This window comes from Equus asinus, chromosome 4, assembly GCF_041296235.1.
Source record: "Equus asinus isolate D_3611 breed Donkey chromosome 4, EquAss-T2T_v2, whole genome shotgun sequence".
NCBI classification, from domain to species: Eukaryota; Metazoa; Chordata; class Mammalia; order Perissodactyla; family Equidae; genus Equus; species Equus asinus.
Window position 1 is genome coordinate 36,739,634 of NC_091793.1, and position 26,723 is coordinate 36,766,356.

Sequence of the window (26,723 nt, forward strand, 5' to 3'; positions counted from 1 at the left end):
TTCTGGTTTTATGATGAGCTGGAGACTTTGTTGGCAGCACAAGAATAAAGGAAGCTGGAACCAGCTGGATCATAAAAGTGTTGCAAGTCACTGCAGGCAGAAGCCGTTGTCTCCAAAAATGCAGTTGTACCAGATTTTATACACAATAAGGAGGGTCAGTCCGTCTAGAGAGGGGAAAGTCAAGGGTTCCTCTGAGAAGGAACTAACTCCTTCTGTAAATCAGGAAACCTCAAAGCAACCACTGGCCAAGGGAGGCCTGGCACCTCCCCAAAGTGATTCATTTGCTCCCTCTGAACCCGGAAGCCCAAGCCCCGCTGGGCACATTTCTGGTGCCCCTTCGCTTACCCGACTCCCTAAGAATGTGATCTGTGAGCAGCTTTACACCTTTCACAAGACACCCTTTCATGCCCGAGGACTCCCTTCCACTGTTCACAGCCTGGCAGCTGTCAATGCTCCCTGGTGAGCCCTGCCCAAAGTGTGCATCCTCTTCTGCCAACCAGAGACTCATTTCCTTCACAGCCGGTCTTTCTAGGGCCCTTAATTGTGAAACCTTCCATTTTACAAACCCATGAAAGGCATGCAATTAGGCTTGCAAACCAGTCCTCTCCGTAGGCTCCACCTAAGAGTGGTTCCTCCACTTCTCTCGTTCCCCTGACTCCAGCCTCATGGCGGGTGCGGAGGGAGGGGAGAGCTCAGTTTTTGAAGAGAACCAAAAGTAAGGTGCTGGGGGACCGACTGCTTAATGGGTACGGGGATCTTTTTTGGGGTGATCAAAACATTTTGGAACTGAATAGAGCTGGCGGTTGCACAATATTGTGAATGTACTAAAAATGCCACCAAATTGTACACTTAAAATGGTTAGTTTTATGTTATGTGAATTTCATCTCAATAAAAAAATTAAATTGTTTTCCCACCAAATATTGGCCCCGATTCTCAGGTAAACAGGTTCAGGGAAATGCTGTAAATGGAGGGATGGGGAGATCTCCACGGGGAGTGAGTGGGGTTGCCCTGCTCGCAGCTCCAATACAGAGGCTAAGAGGGCAACGGCCCAGCTGCCTCCTGGGCAGACATATTCCAATGGAGTAGAAAGGGCTGGCCTGGGCTGGGCGTTTATCATTAAGGCACCAGCGTGCCTTGAGATAAAGGTCCCTGAGGTTTAATTTTTATGGAAGGACAACACTTCTTTTTTGTGAAGAGTCCTCTTGGCTTCACGAAAGTCTTTTTTTTTTTTTTTTAAAGATTTTATTTTTTCCTTTTTCTCCCCAAAGCCCCCCGGTACATAGTTGTGCATTCTTCGTTGTGGGTTCTTCTAGTTGTGGCATGTGGGACGCTGCCTCAGCGTGGTCTGATGAGCAGTGCCATGTCCGCGCCCAGGATTCGAACTAACGAAACACTGGGCCGCCTGCAGTGGAGCGCGCGAACTTAACCACTCGGCCACGGGGCCAGCCCCACGAAAGAGTCTTTTTTGTGAAGAGACCAGACAACCCGCCATTCAGGATCTCTGCATTAAAATATTCTTCCCATAAGCAAACACCACTCAGTCTGACAACCAGCCTCTAGAAGAGTTTAAAGGCTAATTACCAAATCAAGAAGCCAGCACTCAAGGAGAGTTTCCTTCGCTTCTGCGTTCAGTAGAAGCTTCTGGAGGCAGCCTGTCCCTGGGTTAGAATTGTGAGAGAAATTACAGGGTGCCTCAGATAAAGAACAAATATTTTTTAAGGGTAAGTATATCCCATGCAGTAGTTGGGACATAATTATACTAAAAATGTGTTGTTTATTCAAAATTTAAATTTAATAGGACATCCTGTATTTTTATGCGCTAAGTCTGGCAACCCTATGAGGGGATCTATGAAATTCCAAGCGATAGGATTCCAGACTATGCCCAGGTTGTGAGTCCAGGGGACAGATGGTCTCCTGTGGGGCACGCACTGCCCCATCAGCCTTCTCCCTGCGAATACACAGTCTCCCAGAGGGCCATGCAGCTTTAAACATTGCAAGCCTCTAATTTGTAACAAATGGCCCCTGGCTTGGTTTAGTTTGTGACATCCTGCTGGTGGCAGCAGTAGCCCCGAGGATTTACACCAGGTGGGAAACAGCCTGCAGCGTCGAACTTCCCAAATGGAAACAAGCTGTGGTCAGACGGAGAGTGAGAGGGCCAAGCTCAACCCTCTCTGCGACCCGCTCCCTAAGGAAAACTCTGTGCCGGCAGAACCCGCTTCTGGTAGAAAACTTCCCAGAGAGCTGCTAGAAATTGGCCATTCTGGATTTTGACCTTCTCCTCCTGCTTTTGTTCTCCTGGGTTATTCTTCGGCCCGTGAGGGTTGTGTGAGGAAGAAGTCTAACCACAGTGGAAAGGACTTTTATAAATAGTTAGGCATTCACACCGCCTGGTTATGCTCCCCTGGCTGAAAGCTGGACAACCATTCGCATTTATTTTTTTTTATTGAGGTCACAATAGTTTATAACATGGTGAAATTTCAGTTGTACCTTGTTATTTGTCAGTCACCATATAAGTGTGCCCCTTCACCCCTTGTGCCCACCCCCCAAACCCTTTGCCTTCTGGAACCACTCAACTGTTCTCTTTGTCCGTGTGTTAGTTTATCTTCCACATAGGAGTGAAATCATGCGGTGTTAGTCTTTCTCTATGGACAACCTTTCTTATTTTAACATTTTTTTCTTGTTTTTAATTGAAATGTAATTGACATATAACAAATTAATTTCACGTGTATAACGTAATGATTCAATAGTTGTATATATTGTGAAATGATCACCACCATAAGTCTAGTTAACATCTGTCACCACACATAATTACAATTGTTTTTGAGATGAGAACTTTTAAGATTCACTCTCTTAGCAACTTTCAGATATTCAATACAGTATTATTAACTATATTATCTATATTATTAACTATATTATATTAACTGTATATATTATATTATTAACTATATATATTAACTATATTATCACCATGCTGTACATTATGCCCCTATGACTTACTTTATAATTGGAAATTTGTACCTTTTGACCCCCTTCACCTATTTTGCACCCTTCCCCCCTCCTCCCCACCTCTAGCATTAACCAATCTGTTCTCTGTATCTATGAGCTCTTTTTCGTTTGTTTGTTTGTTTTAGATTCCACATATAAGAGAGATCTTACGGTATTTATTTTTCTCTGCCTAACTTATTTCACTTAGCATAATGTCCTCAAGTTCTATCGCTGTTGTCACAAATGGCAAATTTCATTCGTTTTTATGGCTGAATTATATTCCATTGTGTGTGTGTGTGTGTGTATGTGTGTATACACACAGTACATTTTCTTTATCCATTCATACTCTGATGGACACGTAGGTTGTTTCTGTATCTTGGCTATTGTAAATAATGCTGCAATGAACATGGGGGTGCATATATCTTTTCAAGTGAGTGTTTTCATTTTCTTCAGATAATTACCCAGAAGTGGAATTACTGGATCATATGGTAGTTCTAGTTTTAATTTTTTGAGGAAACGTCATACTGTTTTCCCTAGTGGTTGCACCAATTTACTTTCTCACCAACAGTGCATAAGGATTCGCTTTTCTCCACATCCTCACCAGCACTTGTTATTTCTTGTCTTTTTGGTAACAGCCATTCTAATAGATGTGAGTCAGTTTCTCATTGTGATTTCGATTTGCATTTCTCTGATGATTATTGACATTAAGCATGCTTTCATGTACCTGTTGGCCATCCATATGTCTTCTTTGGAAAAACGTCTATTCAGATCCTCTGCACATTTTTTAATTGAACTATTTGGGTTTTTTGCTATTGAATTCTATGAATTCTTTATATATTTCGGATATTAACCCCTTATCAGATATATCATTTGCAAATATCTTCTCCCATTCAGTAGGGTGCCTTTTCATTTTGTTGATGGTTTTTTTTGCTGTGTAGAAGCTTTTTAGTTTGATGTAGTCCCATTTATTTTTGCTCTTGTTGCCCTTTCTTTTAGTGTCAAATCCAAAAAATCATGGTAAAGACTGATATCAAGGAGCTTACTGCGTATGTTTTCTTCTAGGAGTTTTATGATTTCAGGTCTTCCATTCAAGTCATTTTTAGTTCATTTTTGTGTATGATATAAGATAGTGGTCTAGCTTCATTCTTTTGCGTGTAGCTATCCGGCTTTCCTAGCACCACTTACTGAAGAGACTGTCCTTTCCAAATTGTATATTCTTGACTCCTTTATCATAAATTAATTGACCAGGGCCAGCCTGGTGGTGCAGCGGTTAAGTGTGCACGTTCCACTTTGGCAGCCCAGGGTTCACCAGTTCAGATTCCTGGTGCAGACTTGGCACCACTTGGCAAGAGGAGGATTGGTGGCAGATGTTAGCTCAGGACTAATCTTCCTCAAAAAAAAATTTTTAAAATTAAAAAAAAATTAATTGACCATATATGCACGGGCTTATTTCTGGGCTCTCTATTCTGTTCCATTGATTTGTCTGTTTTATGCCGATACCATATTGTTTTGCTTACTATAGCTTTGTAATATAGTTTGAAATCAGGAAGCGTGATGCCTCCAGCTCTGATCTTCTTTCTCAAGATTGCTGTAGCTATTTGGGGTCTTTTGTGGTTCCATACAAATTCTAGGATTGTTCTATTTCTGTGAAAAATGCCACTGGAATTTTGATAGAGATTGCATTAAATCTATAGATTGCTTTGGGTGGTATGGACATCTTAATATTAATCCTTCCAATCCACGAGCACAGAATATCTTTCCGTTTGTTTGTCCTCTTCAATTTCTTTCATTAATGTCTTATAGTTTCAGTGTACAGGTCTTTCACCCCTTGGTTAAATTTATACCTATGCATTTTATTCTTTCTGATGCAAGGATGACCATTATTAATTGCCCACTGGCCTTGGCTAAGACCTAGACTCAAGTATTGGACAATAGAAAGAAAAGAACTCTCTGTTGACTTCTAACCCTTGGAAATTATTGGCAAGACTGGTAATGAACAGCATCCTTCCACTTCATCAAGCCAACCATTCAGGCCCTTTGCTTCATTTCCTTGGAGATTGAAGGAGGAAAAAAAAAGGCTTGGCCTTCAGAATGGAACTCACACCCATGCCCATCCTACCCTGCAAAGTTCAAACCAATCCGCTCTGGGCTGGGGTGGCAGTCTTGTCATGTATGTCTCCCTCAGTGAAGGCAATCTGCCAGACCCCCTGAAACACACAATGCTTTGGCTCCCGCTCAAAAACACCAACATTCATTGCCGATAGTGTCCCCACCTACCACCCGTCTCTACCCACCCCTTCCTGGAAAATGTGATGGAGGAGGGGTAGCAAGCCAACTTCAATACCACCTGGCCCTCTGTGGCAGACCTGGATGCTGGCCCGGAAGCAGCCCTGGCCCTGTGCACAGACAGCTCCTCGGGGACGTGCACGGGGCGGCACATCCTTATTCTCACAGCTTTCGCTTCCTGTGAGGCTGCGGAGTCACCTCTGCTGGCTTGAGTCTCTCTGACCTTGGGTGATATGGGAAACGGAGCCTAGTGAGTGAAATTGGGAGGCTGAGCTGTGATATGCTACTATCCAGCTTAGGGTGGGACACTTTGTCCCCAAAGAGGGAGGTTGACTTCCCACCACACCCAGCCACAGCACAGCCTTCCCAGGGCAACTTGCCGCCCCTTTTCCCCATGTAGCTCTGAAAATATAGGCCACTGTACTGTGGTCCTGTCGCCGTCAGAGGTAATCCAAACCTGGCCGAGGAGCTAACACTCAATTCTTTGTCTACTGCTTCAGGAAGTCTTAACTCCCTTCAGAATAGCTGGGTTTTGGAGACTTTTTGGGGGGGTGAGTGGAAAGTATAAAAGCATACTTTCAGAGGTTTGCTCACTAAACAGTGTCATGCTGAAAACTCACAATGACTCCAGCAGCACTAACTGAAATCATACACTCGAATTGATTTCCACTAATCCAGAGATCTCGTAAATACCACGTGTTTTTCTCAAACATTTCAAACTGGAAGTGACTCTATCACATTTGCCTAGTCAGACACAACACCCGGCAGCCTCAGCAAGATCCCAAAGGGAGAAGACTGTAAATGGAATTTGGCTCACTCAACATGGTCCTTGAAAAGACTAAACAAAACAACCACTTAAATAGTAGGAGAGCCTGAGGGTAAGACAGACCTTCCTTCTTTCATAGACCAGCGGAGTAACTCAGTTTCCTCCTCACACACAGCTGGTTGGGGCCATTCAGATGGCTGAAGTGACACAAGAGAGACTATTTCTTCTCAGGTTTTCTAGTTGCCCTTTGTGGAGGGTCTTTATGTGCCACTTGACAAATTTCTCCTCAGCCCGCGGCTCTCTGTTTGTCATTCTGCTGTCCCAAAATGCTCCAGGCCTGAAAATCCTCCAGGCCTCATTTAAGTGTCCCTTCCTCAGAGCAACTTGTCCTGACCACCTCCTTCAACCTTAGCTTACCTTCTGTTATAATTTCCTACTGTTCTTGTTACCATGACAGCATTTACCACAAATGCCTTTTTCACATTTAATTGTGTGATGGTGCATTTCCTTTACAGCCCCTTCCTAAGTTATAAGCTCCAGAAGAGCAGCATTATGGGTTGAATTGTGTCCCCTCAAAAAAGATATGTTGAAGTTCTCTCCCACCGCCCGCCCCCCGTACCTCAGAATGTGACCTTATTTGGAAATAGGGTCATTGCTGATGTAATTAGTTAAGATGAGGTCATACTGAAGTAGGGTGGGTCCCTTCTCCAACAGGACTGGTGCCCTTATAAAAAGAAGAGACGCAGAGACAGGATGGAGACACACAGGGAGAACGCCATGTGATAGACTGGAGTGAAGCAGCTGCAAGCAAAGGGAAGCCAGATTGCTGGCAAACCACTCGACCTTCCAAAGAAGCAGGGAGGGCTTCCCCTACAGATTTCAGAGAGAGCGTGGCCCTGCCAATGCCTTGATTTCCGACTTCTGCCTCCAGAATTGTGAAAGAATAAATTTTTGTTGTTTTAAGCCCCCGAGTTTGTGGTCCTATGTTACGGCAGCTCTAGGAAACTAATATAAGCAGGGATGGTATCTATTTTGTTTCCTGCAGTATCCTCAGCATCTAACCCGGTGCTGGCATACAGTAGATGCTCAATAAATATTTGGTGAATAAATGAACAGCAGCCTTAAGGGTCCACCTTTAAAAAAAAGAATTCCACTCTGGTTGCTGACTGTGCCTGTGGTCTATTAACACGGTCTTGTTTTATACTCCTGGGTGGGATGGCGTCTTTTTAAAAACAATGTCACAACAAGCAAAAGAACCAACAAAACTTCCTTTGCAATCCTTCCCCTGACAGCCATCAATAGGAAGAGCACTGAAGTTCTTGAAGGACTCTGGCTAGAAGTTAACACAGAACTCTGCCTGGAGGTTACCACGTGTTAAACCTGTGCTTCACGAGGAAGCAGGTGAGCAAGTGGGTTGGTCAGCAACACTAGGATGGATCCAGGACAAGCCCCAGTTAGGTGTTAGTGGTGGGACTGGTATAAAGAAAGGGAATCCTCAAGGACCCACACAGCTCAGTGGTGTGGAGGTTGATAGGATTTGTACAGAAATGATTGTCATATTGTGCAGAACCCATTCATTCTGCACAAATGGTCCCTGCCCTTACATAATACAATTTAACATTAAATTAGTGGCGTGGAGTCACTGATGTCAGAACAACTATCCGTTGCTGAGGGAGTCAGTGAACTGTTTACAGAGGAGGTGACTTTTGAACTGGTACATGGTTGGCATGCTATCTGTGTCATCCTGAGCATGGCAGTTTCAGTAGAGTGATAAGGGTGGAAACCAGCTTATAGTAAGTTGAGAAAGTGTTCAGTAAAGGGAAATGGTACTTTCAAGCAGTTTGGCTTAAAAGGAGGGAGCGGGATAAATGTTCTTTCCTTCGTCTTCCCATCTCAACTGTTAGCATCTACTAAGTTGTTCAGACCGAAACCCTGTGTATTAGTTGGGATATGCTAGCTGTCATAACAGACATCTCCGAAGTCTCAGTGGCTCAACACAGCAAAGGTTTGTTTCTTATTCATGACGTGGTTCTATGTATGTTGGTGGGGAGGGAGTGTAAGGAGTGGGGAGCCTGTGCTCCATACAGACTTTCAGGGACCAGGTTCCTTCCACCTAGTGGCTCTGCCATCTTCTAGCATAGTCTGCTCAAAATGTGGTCCACAGGCCAGTTTTGGTTTGTGAACTCTTTGTTACTGGTTTTTCACAAGATAATTATAGAATTGAGAGTGTTCAGAAACTTTTATAGCAATTTGATAGAATAATTTTAGGTCTATTGAGTATAATAACAAAAAATAGAATAGGACTTATAGTTTGTCTTTGTTTTTAACTTCATTTTCCCAGTAATTTATTTTTCTTGTATTTTATGAAAGCATCAGCTCATGATGGATTAGAAATTTAAAAAAAAAATTTTTCAGTACAGATAGTTTGGGAAGCACTCTTCTAGCACCTGAGCCTCAGAATCCTGGGTCCTCTGCCCCTGATCAGCAGAGGAAGGAGGAGGGGCACATGGAGGATTGTGTGGGAAGTTTGAGGCCTGAAAGTGGGCAGACACCATTTCTGCCTAAATCCCATCAGCCCAGACTCAGTCACATGACCACACTTAACTGCAGGGGATTCTGGGAAATGTAGTCTTGCCGTGTGCCCAGGAAGAAGAGAAAATAGAATTTGGCGAACACATAGCATTCTTTGTGATACCCTAAGAGCCATCCTTGACTGCTTTCTATCCCTCATGGCCTATGTGCCATCCACTGGCTTCACTGTCGGCTTTGCCACTGCAATATAGCTACAATATATCCACATCTCTTTCTTCTGCTCCTGCTGTCGCACTCCACACTGCCTGTCTGGTTTCACTACTTCTGCTCTGTCCCCCACCCTCCTACATTCCCACTACCACTTCCTCCAGACTTTCTCTGCACAGTATCAAGAACAAAGCTTTTATTTATGATTGAAATGATGAAGCAAATGGAATTGGTTTCAAATAATCCAGTGAGGGAGGGAGGTTGGTGGGAACATAGATGGTCTATATTGATAACTGTTGAAGCTGGGTGATGGGTACGTGGAGGTTTATTGTATTTTCTACTTCTGTATTTGCTTGAAATCTCTTTTTTTATTCTTGAAATTTCTGTAAGAAAGTGTTTTTAAAAGTAAGCTTTTAAAACGTATGTGAGATTTTATCCAGGGCCACTGCTTATTGTTGTGCAGTTGTGCTCTGCCCAAGGGTGCCAGGCCAGGGGGACAAGTGGAGGCCGAACACTGCAGGACAGCATCTCTCAGAGGGGCCAGCGTTCTTACAAAGGTGCGTCCAAGGCAAGTGGTGGCCGTTAACCTGCCTTTCCTCTATTTAAAACCTGCTAATGACTTTCTGCTGTAATTGGTGTATGGTAATTTTTTTTTTTGGTGACGAAGATTGGCCCTGAGCTAACATCTGTGCCAGTCTTCCTCTATTTTGTATGTGGGTCACCACCACAGCATGGCTTGATGAGTGGTGTATAGGTCTGCACCTGGGATCCAAACCTGCAAACCTTGGGCCACCGAAGTAGAGGGTGCAAACCCAGCCACTACACCACTGGGCTGGCCCCGGGTATATGGTAATTTTTAAAAATTCCCTTACTTGGCCAAACAGTCAGCAATCTGATGTCAGTAGTTCTGTTGTTGTTATTATTATTATAAGCTGAATAATGGTCCCCTCAAATATGTCCCATCCTAATTCCAGAATGTGTGAATGCTACTTTACATGGAAAATGGACTTTGCAGTGTGATTAAGTTAAGGATCTTCAGATGGGGAGGTTTTCCTGGAATGTCTGACTTGACGTCACAGGGGTTCTTATAAGTGAAAGAGGGAGGCAGGAGAAGCAGAGGCAGAGAAGGAGATGTGGTCATGGTAGCAGATGTTGGAGTGCTGCATTGTTGACTTTGAAGATGGAGAAAAGGGCCACAGGCCAAGGACGGCAGGTGGCCTCTACAACCGGAAAAGGCAAGGCAACTCGTTCTCCTCTAGAGCTTCCAGAAGGAACATAGCCCTGTGACACCTTGGTTTTAACCTAGTGAGACTCGTGTCAGACTTCTGACCAACAGAACTGTCAGATAATAAATTTGTGTTGTTTTAAGTCACTCAATTGTGGTAATTTGCCAAAGCAGCCATAGGAGACTAATATAATTATTATTATTATTATTTGATATTTGTATGCTGTTGAATCTGAAATTTGACCGGGGGAAGTTACAGATTCCTGGCTACGGACTATAAGGCAAGACCCCGTCAGTCTCACCCACCTGCCCAACCTCCTCACCTGCCTTTTCCCTTCTACTTGGTTTCCTTCAACCCCACAGGTCTTCTTTCTCCCTTAAACTCCTGCAGGCCTATAATTTGTCATTCCCTCTGCCTGACATGCCCTTCCCCCAACTCGTCAATGGCCAGCTTATTCAAGCATTTGGGTCTCAGCGTAAATGTGACTTCCTCAGAGATTTTTCTCTGACCATCTTGTCTAAAGTAGCCCTCCCACCCTTTTCTCTCTCAATACCCTATTTTATTTCCTTCATAGCCCTTATTACTTTTTTTAAAAATAAACTTTATTTCCTAGAACAGTTTTAGATTTACAGACAAATTCCAAAGATAGCACAGAATTCCCGTACCCTCGTGCCCCCACACCCAGTTTCCTCTATTATTGCGTTAGTGTGGACCATTTGTCAGGATGAATGAGCCAATATTGATATATTGTATTAACTGAACCATACTTTATTCAGATTTTCTTAGTTTTAACCTAACGTCCTTTTTCTGTCCCAGGATCCCATCAGGATGCCACAGCACACTTAGTTCTCCTCTTGGCTGTGATTGTGTTTGTGGTGACCTTGACAGTTTTGAGGAGTACAGGTCAGGTATTATGTAGAATATTCCTCAGTTGAGATTTGTCTGATGTTTTTCTCATAATTATACTGGGGTGAAGGGTTATGGGGAGAAAGACCATAGAGGGAAAGTGACATTTTCAGCACATTATATCAAGAGTTTAAGATTTGATTTGATTTATGATTGTCGTGTTGACCTTGATCACCTAGCTGAGGTAGTGTTGGTTGAGTTCTCTACCATAAAATTACTCTTTTTTCCCCTTTTTGACACTGTTCTGTTTAGAAAGGAGTCACTCTGCACAGCCCACACTTAAGGAGTGAGGAGTTATGACCTCATTACGTTTTGAAGTTGTTGTATTTATTTGTTTGAGTATGTGTTTTGTATGACACTATTTCTGGGCTAACCCACAGCCATTCTCAGCTTCTTTCTTACCTGCTACTTCCAAGTAGATGCAGGAATGTCAGATGCCTGTTTTCCTCATCTCCCTCCTGACAACGAAACAGAAGGAAGTCAGTATTCTGGTATGTTCTGGAGAAGGCTTTTACTTTTCTCACAAAAGAGGTAGATACTGTTATTCTATTGTCTCCTTCTTCTTTTTACCTTGAAAGTGGAATTCTGGAGGTGCTTTGGCCATCTTGTGACCGTGAGTGACAAGCATGATGGCAAAAAGTCAACATGCTGAAGATACGAGAGCAGAAATACAGAAAGAGCTGAGTCCTTGATGGCAACTCATGCCAGCAGCCACCTACCTGTGGACTTCATGTCATATGGGAAGAGTTTAAGCCACTGCTACTGGGCTTTCCAATTCTTGTAGCTCAAAACATTTTTAACTAAGATATTTCTTTCATATCTTCTTCTACAAATGAAGTTCTATAAGGACAGAGACCTTGTCTGTCTTGTTCATCTTTATGTTTCCAGTGGCTAACATAGAGTAGATACTCTATGTTCTTGTTGAATGAGCGAAGAGATGAGCGTTAGTTTAAGGAGAGATAGGGTCTCAGGGAAGATTATTTAAGAGTTCGGGATACTAGAGCATGTTTGTAGGATAATGAAAAAGTCACCAGAAGAGAGAAAGAGATTGAAGGTATAAAGGAGAGAGAAAGAGAGAGGAAGGAGGAGGGAGAAGAAAGGAAAGGGGAGGAGAAGGAGAAGATGATTTAGGAAGAGCGATCACAGAAAAGGGAGGAGGCAAGGGATTCCACCCCCTGGTGGAGGTGTGTGTTGCATAATAAAAGGGCAAAAAAATCAAATAGAGGCTCTTAATCTCTTCAATCAGGGTGATTTCTAGAATCAGCCAGGAAGCTATGGAGCCTCTCTCCAGAAAAAAGTGTGTAGTCACACATAACCATAATTTTACATGTGGTTTCATGAGGTTCTCAGATGCTGTTCTCCCAATCATTCATGGTTCCCTAATTTTGGAATTTCAGGACCAATGCAATTAAATATTAAATAGAAGAATTGACATCAGGTTATCAACTTTTAGTTGTCCTAACTAAGGACATTAAAAAATGGTTACCATTTATAATCTTCATTTTTTTCATTAAAGAATGGTTATTTTTAGTCTCAAAAAAGCAGGAAGGATCTAATCTCAAATAAGTAATGTTCTTTTTCTTTCTTTCTTTTTTTTTTTTTTGATGAGGAAGATTGGCCCTGAGCTAACATCTGTTGCCAATCTTCCTCTTTTTGGCTCCCCAAAGCCCCAGTACACAGTTGTATTTCCTAGTTGTAAGTCATTCTAGTTCCTCCATGTGGGATGCCACTACAGCATGGCTTGATGAGTGGTGTGTAGGTCTGCGCCCAAGATCCAAACCAGTGAACCCTGGGCCACTGAATCAGAATGTGGGAACTTAACCACTCGGCCACAGGTGGGGGGTGAGAGGGTCGGCCCCACTACTATTCTTTATATTGAAGAAATTTAGCATTATGGATAATTCACTACATTGTCCTTAATAAAAGCACAAAAGCAGATTTTAGAGTCAAACAATCTGAGCTCAGATTTGCCCCTTACTTGCTGTGTGATCTTGGGCAAATTTCTAAACCTCTCTAAGCTTTGGTTTTCTCAACAGGAAAAGAGGAGAAAATAGAAACTAATTCATACGGTTGTTCTGAGGATTAAATAAGGTAATGCCAATGAACACAATCCTAACACTCAGAGATAACCAGTTAACTTTTGAGGAAATGCCCTCTGAATATATATATGAAAATTGTTATAGCTATACTGATATAGATATAGCTAGAAAGAGACACACACACACACACACACACGTACATACAGATCAGACGCCTCTGTGTGTATTTCTTTGTACTCGACTTTCTCTTCCTCTTAACAATATGCCATGAACAGAAAGTGATCTTTCTTGTCACTACATCTCCTTCTACAACATTATTTTGAGCGGTTCCATGGTAGCCTATAAAATGACATGGCATCCTTTATTTAGCTGATCTTATATTGTTGAACGTTTAGTTTATTTCCAATTTTTCCCAATGATAAACAACTCTTCAATGACCCTCTTTCAACTAAAGTTTTCTCGTATCCATGATTATCTCCTAGAAAAAATTCTCAGATAAAAAATTGTTGTGTCAAAGACATATAAATTCATTTGCTCTATAAAGCCGCACTGACCTCTAGAAATTTCATGCTAATTTATGTTTCTTCCAACAGTGTATGAAAGTGCCCTTTCTGGACTCCCTCGCAGTGGTAAATATTTTACTCTTCTAAATTTTTTCCTTTTGATAGGAGAAAATTTATAATTGTTATTTTAATTTACATTAACGTGATTCAGTTTTTCAAATGTTTATTGGCTACTTGTATTATTTTATGAATTTGCAGTTTGAGTCTTTAACATGTTTTTTGGAATATTTGCGTTTTCTTGTTGATTAGTAGAAGTTCTTCACATAATGAGGCCAAGAACCTTTTGTCATTCATTTATGTTGTGTAGGACTGGGTCTTTTCTATTTCTGAAACCTAAGCAGGAGCAGAGTACAATGAATGACTTTGAATTGGAAAGGGGAGCAATGGTGGAAAGTCAAGGGGTTGTGACATTCTGAAGTGGTGGTCATCACTGACCTTGACATCCCGGAGAGGGCAGCAAATAAACTAGATCAGAGGTGTTGGCTGGGTGGATCGGGAGAGGCTGCCCAAAGACCTACAGAAGGTCTCAGATGCTGGTAACAATCTTGTCCTTTCATAGGGTGGAGTCTAAGTCAATACCTTGGGGTTTCATTGTTCAAATAATTTTAGATCCACAAACAGCTGTATAATTCAACCTGCATTTCCCACCTTAAAAATGAGAATAACTTTTCCACCTCAAACCCTGTCATTGATTAATAAGAGCACAGGACTTTAGCATTATTCTTATTTGCCAAGTCAGTAGTGTCTTTCTTCTCTAACAGTTCCCCATCTTCTCAGTCACATGGGACAGCCCTCCTTAGGACTAGGAGGCACACAGTGCGTGAAAGCATTCCTTAGGACACTAGTAAGCATGGTGCGTATTAAAAACAATACATTCTGTAATTATCATGATATTTTGTGGAACCAAATATGTTAACACAGCCAAGCACAGAGTAGGCCATTAATAAGTGTTTGTCAAACTAAATAAAATAAAACTTCTCAGAATACCACAAAGCTACAAATTCTGATATAAAATAGTGAGCTTTACTTTTTAAAACTTGATTCAGAATGTAAGTGAAATGAGTCAATAGCAGACTTTCCTTTTAGAATGTGGTCAAAGAAATTATGGCATGCCTCACCTTTTTTTTTCTTCTTCTTTCTCTCTCTTTCTTTCTTTATCTTTCTTTTTCTTTCCTTCCTTCTCTCCCTCCCTACTTCATTCCTTCCTTCCTTTCTCTTTCTTTCTCCCTCTCTCTCTTTCTCAGGTTGGTAGGAGACCAAACTCAGCTAGTTCTTAGTTCATAGTTCTGCAGCTATGCTCTTGGTTGGGTAGAAATGGGTCTCCATTTTCTGCCCCAGTGGCAGGCTATTGTATTGAACGTTTCCATCTTTCTTTTTTTCTTTTTCTTCTTCTTCTTCTTCTCCTTTGTTTTTGTTCAGAGGAAGATTAGCCCTGAGCTAACTGCTGCCAATCCTCCTCTTTTTGCTGAGGAAGGCTTGCCCTGAGCTAACATCCGTGCCCATCTTCCTCTACTTTATATGTGGGACGCCTACCACAGCATGGCTTGCCAAGTGGTGTCATGTCCGCACCCGGGATCCAAACCAACCAACCCCGGGCTGCCGAAGCGGAACGTGGGCAATTAACCTCTGCACCACTGGGCCAGCCCCTCCATCTTTCTTTTAGTTCTGTGAAATTAAGCTTTTAAAGTTACCTGAATATTTGCATAACACACATTGTCCCGAGTTGTTTAAAGGATTTTAAAGTAAGTCGTGTTTTGGCTTTCAAACTTACATGGCACTAAAGGAATGGAATTTAGGACCGGCTCAGGAGACGGATTAGAATAGGTACTATAAATACCTGAGTGGGCCCCAGGATTAGGGTCTGGCTCTTACCAACTTCAATAATTTCCAGTTAAAGCTGGGAATACTATCCTGAGTTTATGTTGTTTTCCATTGCTGGTGCTGCTGCTTTCTGCCAAGCCATAGTTTCTGACAGATTTTTGTCTGCTCTCAAGCAAATAAGAGTAGCCAACACTTATATAGCACTATTTTTCATATATTAGGTATCAGGCACCATTTTTCATATTAACTCATCCAATCTTGATAGCAAATCTATAAGGTAGGTTGTATGAGGACAATGATAGTTGCTGTAACAAAGAAATTGTGAAATTTATTGGCTTAATCCAATAGAAGGTTATTTCTCATTGTGTGTAACTCACTTGCAGGTGTTTGGTAGGCGGCTCAGGCACCCAGACTCCTTTCACCTTGTAGCTTTCCTGTACCTTAGAGCCCCAAAGTCCCTCTCTTCCAGCAAATGGGGAACAAAAACAGAAGATTATCTGCTGGAGGTTTTTAATGGGTGAGGCCTGAAAGCCATACACATCTTCTGCTCATGCCGTTTGCCAGAACTCAGACCCACGGCCTCATCTAACTGCAAGTGTTGTTAAGAAAGACAGTCTAGTGTATTTCCAGGTAAAAGAGGAAGTGGTTTTGCTGAACACATAGATTCTGCCACAGTCCACCCTTTGGTGACCAAATAAACTCACTCACCTAATCCTTCTTCCAACACAGACAACACATCCATTCACTCTCCAGAGGAGATGACCCAATGTTCCTTACAATTACTGCGTTCAGCTAAGAATCCAGGATTTCAGGGTGATATGTGATCTTTCACATCAGGAGGGGGTTTCGGCCTCATTGTCCGTTGACCTCTGAACTGAGAGGAGGTCTGCTTCTTTCATATCCATATAAAGTGGTGGGCAAGGATGGAATAAAGTGATAAACATGCCCATTTGGAAAGGCAGGAATAGGAGACACACAGTAATGCTGCTCCCTGGCAATGGTGAAGTCTTGATGGGAAGGCATTGTGTGGGAACCCTGTCCTGGGAGTAGGAGTAACTTCCTTGGCTGTACCCTTTTAATTTTGTTCTAAGTGCCGTTGCGTCAATTCCAACTCCTAGTGACCTCGTGCACAGCAAAGCAGAACCCTGCCCGGTCTTTTCCACCATCCTCTCACCTTCTGGTGCTTTATCAGACAATGCTCCACTGCTATTCTTGGGTTCTCATGGTGAATTTTTTTCAGAAGTGAGTAGCCAAGTCCTTCTTCCTAGTCTGTCTTAGTCTAGAATCTCTGCACAAACATGTCCACCATGACGACCCTGCTGGTATTGGAAATAGCAGTGGCATAGCTTTTAGCATCACAGCATTAAATCTACAATAAAGTCTAGTAGACCAAATGCTGTTGTCAGGACTTTTATGTTGATGGTTATGCTTTAGCAGATCCCATGCCATCCACCTCTACTCATGCCACCTTGCCCATAATAACCTCCACTGCCTCCACCAACACTGCCATAATCACCCAAACCGTCAGGAGTACCATATCCTCCCCTGTAATGGTTTCCCATTCCCATTCTTCCAACGGAGCCATAACTTCCTTGATCACCCATTCCATCTCTGCCGTAGCCTCCCATTCTAGAACCTCCCATTCCAGGGCCACCTCCAGCAGTAGAATTCAAGAAGAGTTGAATGTATTGAGTTGTGTGTTATTCTTTAGACAAGGTGGCCCATGCGTTGTTATGTGTCACAAACTCTACATCTGCTTCTCCTATTGCTCTGCCATTGTCTGCCACAGTATGACAATTTACAGACAGGTGGTGTGGTTCCCTGACCAGAAAGGGAACCCGGGCCAAAGTTGTGAGAGTGCCAGATCTTAACCACTAGACCGCCAGGAGCACTAGGACCACCCTTCTTATTGCACCCTGATTTTTCTCTCTGGGATGAGTTCCCTGTCCTTTGCTCTTGTGGTCCCCTTCTGGTCTCCAGAAGGTTCTTCCTTAACTGTTATCCTCCGTGGCCACCTACGAGCCTATAAGGTGGGCACTGGGGAGCCCATCCTCTTTGAAGTCTATAGAGTTTTTGAATCCCACTCCAGCTTGTGCAAGTTTGGGGACTCAAAGATTGGTTCAAAGTTCTGTCAAAGGGCTTTTAAATCTGGGCTCATTTTTTTTTTTAAAGATTTAATTTTTCCTTTTTCTCCCCATAGCCCCCTGGTACACAGTTGTGTATATTTTCTTTTTTTAGTTATGGGTCCTTCTAGTTGTGGCATGTGGGATGCCACCTCAGCATGGCTTGATGAGCAGTGCCATGTCCACACCCAGGATTGGAACCAGTGAAATCCTGGGCTGCTGAAGCAGAGCAGGTGAACTTAACCACTCAGTGATGGGGCCAGCCCCTGGGCTCATTTTTTCTTTGGCAATGTAATTCCCTAAAAACTTAGAAAGCTCTAATCTTTGCTTCCCAACAATTCCATGAGCAAAAGTTCATACCCAAAGTTTTTTCCTATACATAATTTTTAAGCTTCGTTTATTTGCTTCCTCACTCATGTCTCTCTCTCCCAAGTTGAGTATCTATCTCGAGACTATCTGAAATGATAGGCGTGGATGGGAAGGGCACATCCTTATTCAGATCTTTGTTCTTGGCCTGAGTCAGAAAAGGCCTTTGTCTCTCAAATGCTATTATTTACCATTTGGGATCCAAACGTAGTAGGCTTTTATAACCCTTGAGACCCTGTGTGTCTGGACTCTCTCGAGCTTCTTTCACTTCTGTTTGCAAACCGGCCAATCTCTTCTGCACTCATCTCTTTCTTGTCATTCCTTGCTAGGAGCAGAGTCATGCACGTGACTGCCTCCTTAAATTTGTGCCTTACATGCCTCACTCACCTCACCCCACTCCCTGCCCTAGGAAAAGTAAACACGTCCTATTACTCGGACTCTCTCCAACCACTTGCCTAGAACTACAGGTTTAGTGGACATGTCCGCCACTGGAGGCAACAGTTTTACCAGACGTTTTGTCACTTTTTAAAACCGGTTTCCTTCTTTTCTGCTTTTTATATCACTTTCCTCACCAATCACCGCTCAACTGCTGAGCCAATGCCATATTCTTTTAGGTTTTTGTTGTGGCAGCACTCTGCTTCTAGGTACCAAATTTTGCATTGGTTCACATAACAATAGATGCTATAACGAACCCTGGGATTTCAGTAGCTTAATCCAATAAGTTATTTCTCCTCAGAGTCAAGCCAACATAGTCACCTTCCATGTGGTGATTCAGGGCTTCAGGCTGCTTCCACCTTGAGTTCTTCCATGCCCTGGGGCCACGGAGTCCTCTACTTCCAGATAGCACATCAGTAAACACACAGAGGATCATCCAAGGGAGAGTTTTAATGGCCAGGCCTGGAAGTGGTGCACATCAGTTCTGTTCACATTCCACTGGCCAGAACTCAGTCATGTCCACACTTAATGCAAAGGAGGCTGAGGGGTATAATGTAGTCATGTGCCCAGTGAGAACAGAGATCAGGTTTTGGTGAACACGAGACAGCCTCATTGGTGGACATATACAGCACCAAGAAAACTGAGCCACAAACCAGTGAGTGTTTTGTGTCTCCATAGCACAATGGTCTCTGTAAGGTAAGGATGTGTCCTATAGAGGTCTAAGTGCTTGACCACAGCTGAGAGTGAGACTAAGGTCTTTGTTTTAAGTGGTGGGTCACTGCCCCCATTTCCTGGGGGCAATTTCTGCAAGGAGAGAGGCAAACCTAAGATAAAATTGACATGTACCTCCCCCCTCCAATTTTTGTCTCTGCAGACAACCCAAGGATTCTTCATCCTTTCCCATATTGACATGGCTGGTGCCAGAGAGCTGGTACCAATAGACCACAGGGAATGTGTATCATGATGTGGCGCGTTTAGGGCTTTTTCAGACTAAGGCTAGGCAGCCATTTATTCAAGAATGTTGAGTAGTGATGGTTCCCCCACAAGCAGGACTTGAGTGAATGTGGTTTTGGGGAGTGATCCCAGAAAGCATGATTAAGGAAGTGGGGGAAGTAAGAATACCCAAAAGCAGGTTACTGTCGGAGACAAAAGGACTCAATCCCAGCTGAGACCTTCTGAGAAACCACTTGGGACTTGCTTCAGAATTGTCCCTCTGGAAGTCAAGGAGGTTGGGGCGTTTCTCCAACAACTCCCATCCATGTTGGTTGAAGGTTGGTCCCAGAAGCATTAAGCACCCTCTCCCCCATCTATATGTTGTATTTACAAGCAGCCTAGCAAGCTCCTGTGACAGCCATAGAAGAATGCATCTGCAGGCACTGGGATGAGAATCCATCAGCCTGGGCCAGGAGCTGTCCACAAGGGCAGGAGAATTGGGTGGGCCAGGGGACATAGGGTACCTGCTACAGACAAGAAGAGGCACAGGAAGTGAGAAATAAGGACCCGGACGTATCACAGGCTCTTGAAACCCACCCAGCTGCCCTCGCAGGTTGAACTCTCCCTCCCTTGGGTATGAACTAGTGTCAGCAGCTAGCATTGACTGGACATTCATTATGTGCCAGGAACTGTAGGAAGGGTTTGACATACATTCTGTTATTTAATATTCATTGACCATCTATCATGTACCATGGGAGAAGCATGAGATGAATAAGACTTACTCCCTGACTTTAAATAATTTAAACTCTGGCAGGAGGGATAAGATGAACACAAAGATTTTATACAGCAAAGGATGTAATGGGGGCAGAGTTATAAATAGTTTTGAGGTCTCCAGAGCATGAAACTTACTTCGGGATGGTGGATCAGGCACCCTTGAGGAAGGAAGAGGCATTTGAAACTACCCTTGAAGGATGGGTAGGAGTTCGATAGGCATATTAGGGAAGTACATTTGTGGACAAAGTGATGGAGTGTTTGGGAAAGTGGAAGAGAGGGAGACAGGTTAGAGAACAAGAAGGAGGACAAGATGGGTATTGTCAAGAAGCTGTGACAATATAATCATACCCTGGAGTGAAAAAAAGCCGTAATCCAGATGTGATGACAGAGTTGGAGGAAGCCAAATCAAGTATTAAACTGGAGGATGGAGAATGTATCCGTGTAAAGCACCAAGACTGTGGGAGAGGAGAAGTTTGGGGGAGGAGCAAGGTATCGGGGGATGGAGGGAAGTGATTCAGGAATAATGCCATGATAGCTAGGTGTCTAAAACAATTCATTCATTCAATCTCTCAATACATACGCCTCATTCATTGTTTCACGCATTCAACAAATATTTATTGAACACCCACTATATTCCTGGCACCCATTTATATAATGGACATATGATAGAGTAAAAACCTGTGACTTCATGGAGCAAACAGACAATATCATATAAATGAGATACCTAGTATGTCACATGACAAATGCCACGGAGAAAACTAAGCAGAGAGGGGCAACAGAGAGTGCTATCTGGGGAGAGAGAGGAGGTTGGTATTTTAAAGAAGGTGGTCAGGGATGGCCCCACAGAGAGAGGGGCATATGAGCAAAGCCCTGGGGGAGTGAAGGAGTGAGCCACATGGCCCCCTGAAGGAAGAGGGCAACACAAAGACCCCAGCCCTGGAATGTGACTAGCGTGGTCCAGAAACAGTAGGGAGGATGGGTGCAGCCGAGTGAGTCAAGCTCACGATGGTTGGTGTTGAGGTCAGAGAGAGGAAGGCAGACCAGGTGGTAAAGGTCCGTGGTTTCCAATGGGGTTTTCAATTCAATGGTTGTACCTGAATGTTTACATGTTAAAATGCTTATTTTATTATGGATTACTTTCTCTTAATTTCTGCTTTATATTTTATAGAGAGCATTATATAATTCTTTGTTTTTTAAATTGTGTGTGGAAGGAGGTTACATTATCTATAAATTCCATTTCTGGACTATAAAGGATGTGTCATACAATATTTGATACTAAAAGGAGGCTTTGAGTCTGACAGGGTTGGGAGCTCGTGGAGAAAGGTCACAAAGACCGTTGTGAGAACTGTGGATTCGACTCCACAGCAGAGCGGTTTGAGAGAGTTGAACAGAGGAGAACCATGATCAGACAGGATTTAAACAGCTCTCGCTGCCTGCTGTGTGGAGAAAAGACTGAGGAGAAGCTGGGAGAACAGCTAGGAGCTTCCTGTAGTGTCTGAGTCTGCCTGAGCTGCTGTAACAAAAATTCAATAAATTGAATATTTCATCAATAACAGACATTTATTTATTACAGTTCTGGAAACTGAGGAGCCCAAGATCCTGGTGCTGGCAGATTCAGTGTCTGGTGAGAGCCCAGGTGGCCGTCTTCTGGCTGTAACCTCATGAGAGAAGGGGCAAGGGATCTTTCTGCGGTCTCTTTTATAAGGGCACTAATCCCATTCATGAGGGCTCCACCCTCATGACCTAATCACCTCCCAAAGGCCCCATCTCATAATACCACCTATCATTGGGCATGAGGGTTTCAACATAGCAATTTTGGGGCACACAAACATTCAGACCATAGCACGCAGAGACAGGGCGAAAGATGATGGTGACTTGGATCAGGATGGCGGCAGCGGCAGGAACGAGAAGTGGTCCAATTCCGGAATACATTGTGAAGGCGGGACATGTAGGATTTTCTGCCAGGTTTGATGTGGGGTGTGAGAGAAAGAGCGGAGTCAAGATAGACTCCACATTTTTGACCGGAGCAATGAGCGTGTAGATGTCATCAACTGAGATGGAAAGCCTATAAGTAGAATAGGTTTGGGGAAAACACCAGAATTTACAGGATACCGACTCTATGCCAGGCACTATTTTAGGCACCAGGAACTTTCACAGGTCTGATATGGACCATTATATAAAGGAGTTATTTGGGACAGAAGTTGAAGCCAGCAAGGACCAGGCTTGTCTGACAAGCAGCATTCCAGCTAGCGTGTAAGCCCTCCGAGGTCAGGGAGCATGGTCTGGCGTCTTGATTATCTTTGTCACCCACTTAGTGCATGTTTAGTAACTATCTGTGGAATGAACGGTGAATCACTGTCTCTAACTCTCTGGGTGGTTCAAGTCAAAAGGGAGTAAAAGTCCATGCTTATGTGCATCCATAAAATTATCAGAATAACTGTTCTGATTTTAGACAGGGGTTTCTGTCAGCCCATTCTAAACATTCTTCTAGGACTATAGCACCTCCTAGCCAAATACAGTGAGTTTTATCTCTGAATCTGCAGGGCCTGGTATCTAGGAGGTACTTGTTGAATGAACACAATTTTATACATTATTTTAGAATATTTTTGAGGGGCCACCCTGTGGCATAATGGTTAAGAGTGCATGCTCAGATCCCAGGTGTGGACCTATGCACCACTCATCAGCCATGCTGTGGCAGCATCCCACATACAACGTAGACAAAGATTGGCAAAGATGTTAGCTCAGTGACAATCTTCCTCACCAAAAAAAAAAAAAAGAATTTTTTTTTCATTAGGTATATTTTTATGGTGTTATAATCTCCTCATCCATTTCATTTGTTTCCTAATTTTTACTTACTATTTTAAAATTATTTTATATATATATTCTTCACTATCACTTTTACGACTGCTTAATAATCTATTATATATGCATAAACTATAATTCAATTATCTAGTCCCTTGTTATTCAATATTTAAGATTCTTTCAAACTATCAAAATAATGAGTAAGATATGAATGAAGATTTTCCTTAATGTAGCTTTTTATGTGCTTCAGGTTATTCCAGTAGAGTGGTAAGATTTCTTGATAAGGGCTGTGGTAGACGTTGTTAATATTTACCAACACCTGTTTCTCTGCTCCTTTTGGGCATGCAGAAAACCTCACTTCTCGGCCTCCTTGTCATTGGGTAGGGCCATGTGACCAGTTCTGGCCAATGAAATGTGAGAGGAAGTGACATGTAAGCCCTACCTCTCTACCAACCTGAGGCAGGTATGTTGAGTGAGCAAGAAGTGAACGTTTCTTATGGTAAACTACTAGGATTCCAGAGTTAATTTGTTACCACAGCTAACCTAGTCTATTCTAACTAATACACAGATTTTGAACCTTATTATGGATTAGAGTATATACTGGAAAATTGCACAATGGTTGGTATATAGTAGATACCCAATAAATATCTATTAAATGAATCAATGAGACTGGCTACCAATAATACTTGAAAATGCCGAATTCATTGCCTTATCAGCAACAATGGATTTACTATTTGATTGTTCTTGCCAATTTAATAGCAAAAATATTGTTTTGGCCAACAAGAAATTGGCCAATTTCTTTGCTTATTGGAAAGATGGAATATTTTTTCATCTGTTGTTAGCCATTTCCTTTTTTGTGTAGTATTTGTTCAAAATATTTCATTCATCCTCAATATCTATTTCTTGAATGCCTTCACTGTTCTAGATATAGGGGCCATAGTGGTGAGTAACCTTGCTATCATAGAACTTTTATTCTAGGAGGGGAGAAAAATGACATGTAAACAAATGCTTGACTATTTTAGGTAACGGTAAGTGCTATGAAAAATATAGCAAGGTCACTGGCTTAAAGATAGACTAGGTGTGTTCTCATACAGTGTGGTCACGCAGATCTGTCTGATAACATCTCTGTTGAACAAAGGGAAAGAGCTAAGAAAACATTAGGAAGAAGGGTATTGCTGGCTGAGGAGATAGCACATACCAAGGCCTAAGGCAGGCACATACTTGATAGTTTGGGGATGAAGCAAGAAGCCAGTCTGCCTGAAGCAGAGTGAGTGAAGAGAGAGTAATAGGAGATGAGACTGATGAGGTAAGAAGCTAGAACAGGAAGTGTCTCTTAGGCCATTGTTAGGTCTTTTGGCTTTTCTGTGGATGTGGGGGCCACTGGGGGCTTTTGAGCTGAGGAGTAACATGATATGACTTACTGTTTAAAAGGATTACTCTGCCTTCTCCATAGATAAGGTCAGCAAGTAGGAAGAGACAAAGTAGAAGGTTATTGCAATATTTTGATGGAAGATGATCATAGCTTAGACGAGGGTGACACTGTGGATAAGGGGAGAAGGGGTCAGATTCTGCATATATCTTGTAGTAGAGCTAATAGAGTTTGATGATAGATTGGATATGGGGCTGAGTGAGAGAAATGAAGGAGTCAAGAATGATTCCAAGGTTTTTGACTTGAGCAATTGCCATTTACTTTATTGAACCATATTTGGTATTTTCAATGACACCAGAAAAGGCCATGGCAGAAGTCAATGGAACAGGATACTAGGGAGCTTATGACACCACAAAAATATACCTAATGAAAAATATTCTTTCCAAATCCAGGGGTAGATTGATTGACTGAAAGCAGTCATGGTCTGAGTGCGGTCCCGGCAGCAGTGCCATGCTCTCATCTTTTCTGGCTCTCCTTTCCATCTCCCTTTTACTTCCAGAAACATGGCTTCCAGCATGGCTGATTCTTATGGCTTCATTAAAGTGTTCAATGACATGCAGGCACCCAAACCATCGATGCCAGAGGAGGTGAAGAAGCATAAGAAGGTGGTGCTCTTCTGCCTGAACAAGAACAAGAAGATTCTCTGGAAGAAGGGCCAGGAGATCCTGGTAGGTGATGTGGGCTAGGCTGGCGATGACCCCATGCCATCTTTGTCAAGACACTGCCAAACAAGGACTGCCTCTACATCCTCTATGATGCAAACTAGGAGACTGAGGAAAATAAAAGGAGGACCTGGTGTTTATCTTCTGGACTCCTGAGTCTGCACTCCTTAAGAGCAGAATGATCTATGCCAGCTCTGAGGATGCCATCAAGAAGAAGCTGCTGGAGCATTATTCACAATAGCCAAGACTTGACAGCAACCTAGGTGCCCATCAAAGGACAAATGGATAAAGAAGATGTGGTATTTATACATGATAGAATACTACTCAGCCATAAGAAATGATGAAATCCGGCCATTTGTGACAACATGGATGGACCTTGAGTGTATTACATGAAGTGAAATAAGTCAGAGGGAGAAAGTCAAATACCTTGTGATCTCAGTCATAAGTAAGAGATAAAAACAACAACAAACAAACACATATCAATGGACACTGGATTGGTGGTTACCATAGGGGAAGGGCGGAGAAGGGAGGGCAAAAGGGGTGATGAGGCTCAGATGTGTGATGATGGACTATAATTAGTCTTTGGGTGGTGAACATGATGTAATCTACACAGAATTCGAAATATATTACAATGTACACCTGAAAGCTATATAACGTTATAGTCCAATGTTACTGCAATAAAAAAATTAATTAATTAATTAATTATTTTAAAAAAAGAAGAAGCTGCTGGGGATGGAGCATGCATTACAAGCAGACTGCTAGGAGGAGGTCAAGGACCACTGCACCCTGGCACAGAAGCTGGGAGGCAGCGCCGTTTCTCTCTGGAGAGCAGCCTTTGTGAGCCCTCTCCAGTGCCCTGCCTGGAGCATCTGGCAGCCCCAGACCTGCCCGCCGGTGTTGTAGGCTGCCCCTTCCTGCCAGACCTGAGGGAGGGGGGAGTCCAGCAGGGAGAGGGTGACCTCTTCCTCCTAGTTGCCAAACAGCCCTCCACCCCAAGGCCCTTCCTCTTCCCTCTGTCCCTGATGGTTCTGGGCTCCATAAACCACTTTCCATTTTCTGATTCCTCTTGGGTTGAAGCAGAGCAAGTGTCCCCTAGGCATTGCAGTTTAGGGAGGGTCTATATTTTTTCAATGACATCCCTACTCACCACTTGTTCCTCCCTCTTCCCATACTGCCAACTTCTAACCACAATAGTGACTGCTCTTCTGTTTAGTTCTGTGTGTAAAGGGAATGCTGCAGAAATGACCCCCCCTCCCTGTGGGGACTGGTTCCCCTCCCCTTTACCCATGGTTGCAGGAACAGTAAGGGACCTTCAGTTAAAACATACATATACACACGACAACTGAAAACCAACCAACCAACCAACCAATTTTGGTCTGCTTATTCCCATGGCCACAGTGATTGGTTCAGGGGTGGGCATATGACCTTGGATGATCAAATCAGAGGCCCAGGACCTTCATTCAATAATTTGAGGCAGCTACCCCTTCTGCTAGAAATGAGCAAGGAAGCATGCCTCCTGAGGCATCTAGTAGTCTTCTTGCTCCTTTGAGAGGAACCAGCCTTAGGATGAATTTGACATCATGGAAAGCAGAGGAAAGATAAAAAGAAAGCCAGCTGTTTTGTGACATGGTCGAGTCACTATCTCCGTTCTCACCTGCAATCTATCCAGAGACCGTCCAGTTACATGAGCCAATAACCTCCCCTTTATTGTGTACAGCAGTTTGGGCTGTGTTTTCTGTTACTTGCCACCAAGCACGTCCTGACTGATGTAAGCAGCTTTCCATGTAAATGCTGTCCACAGTTCTTAGGCAGAAAGCTCTCACCACCTGGGGTCTCAGAACACAGGAAATAGTCACCCCAGAAAATCT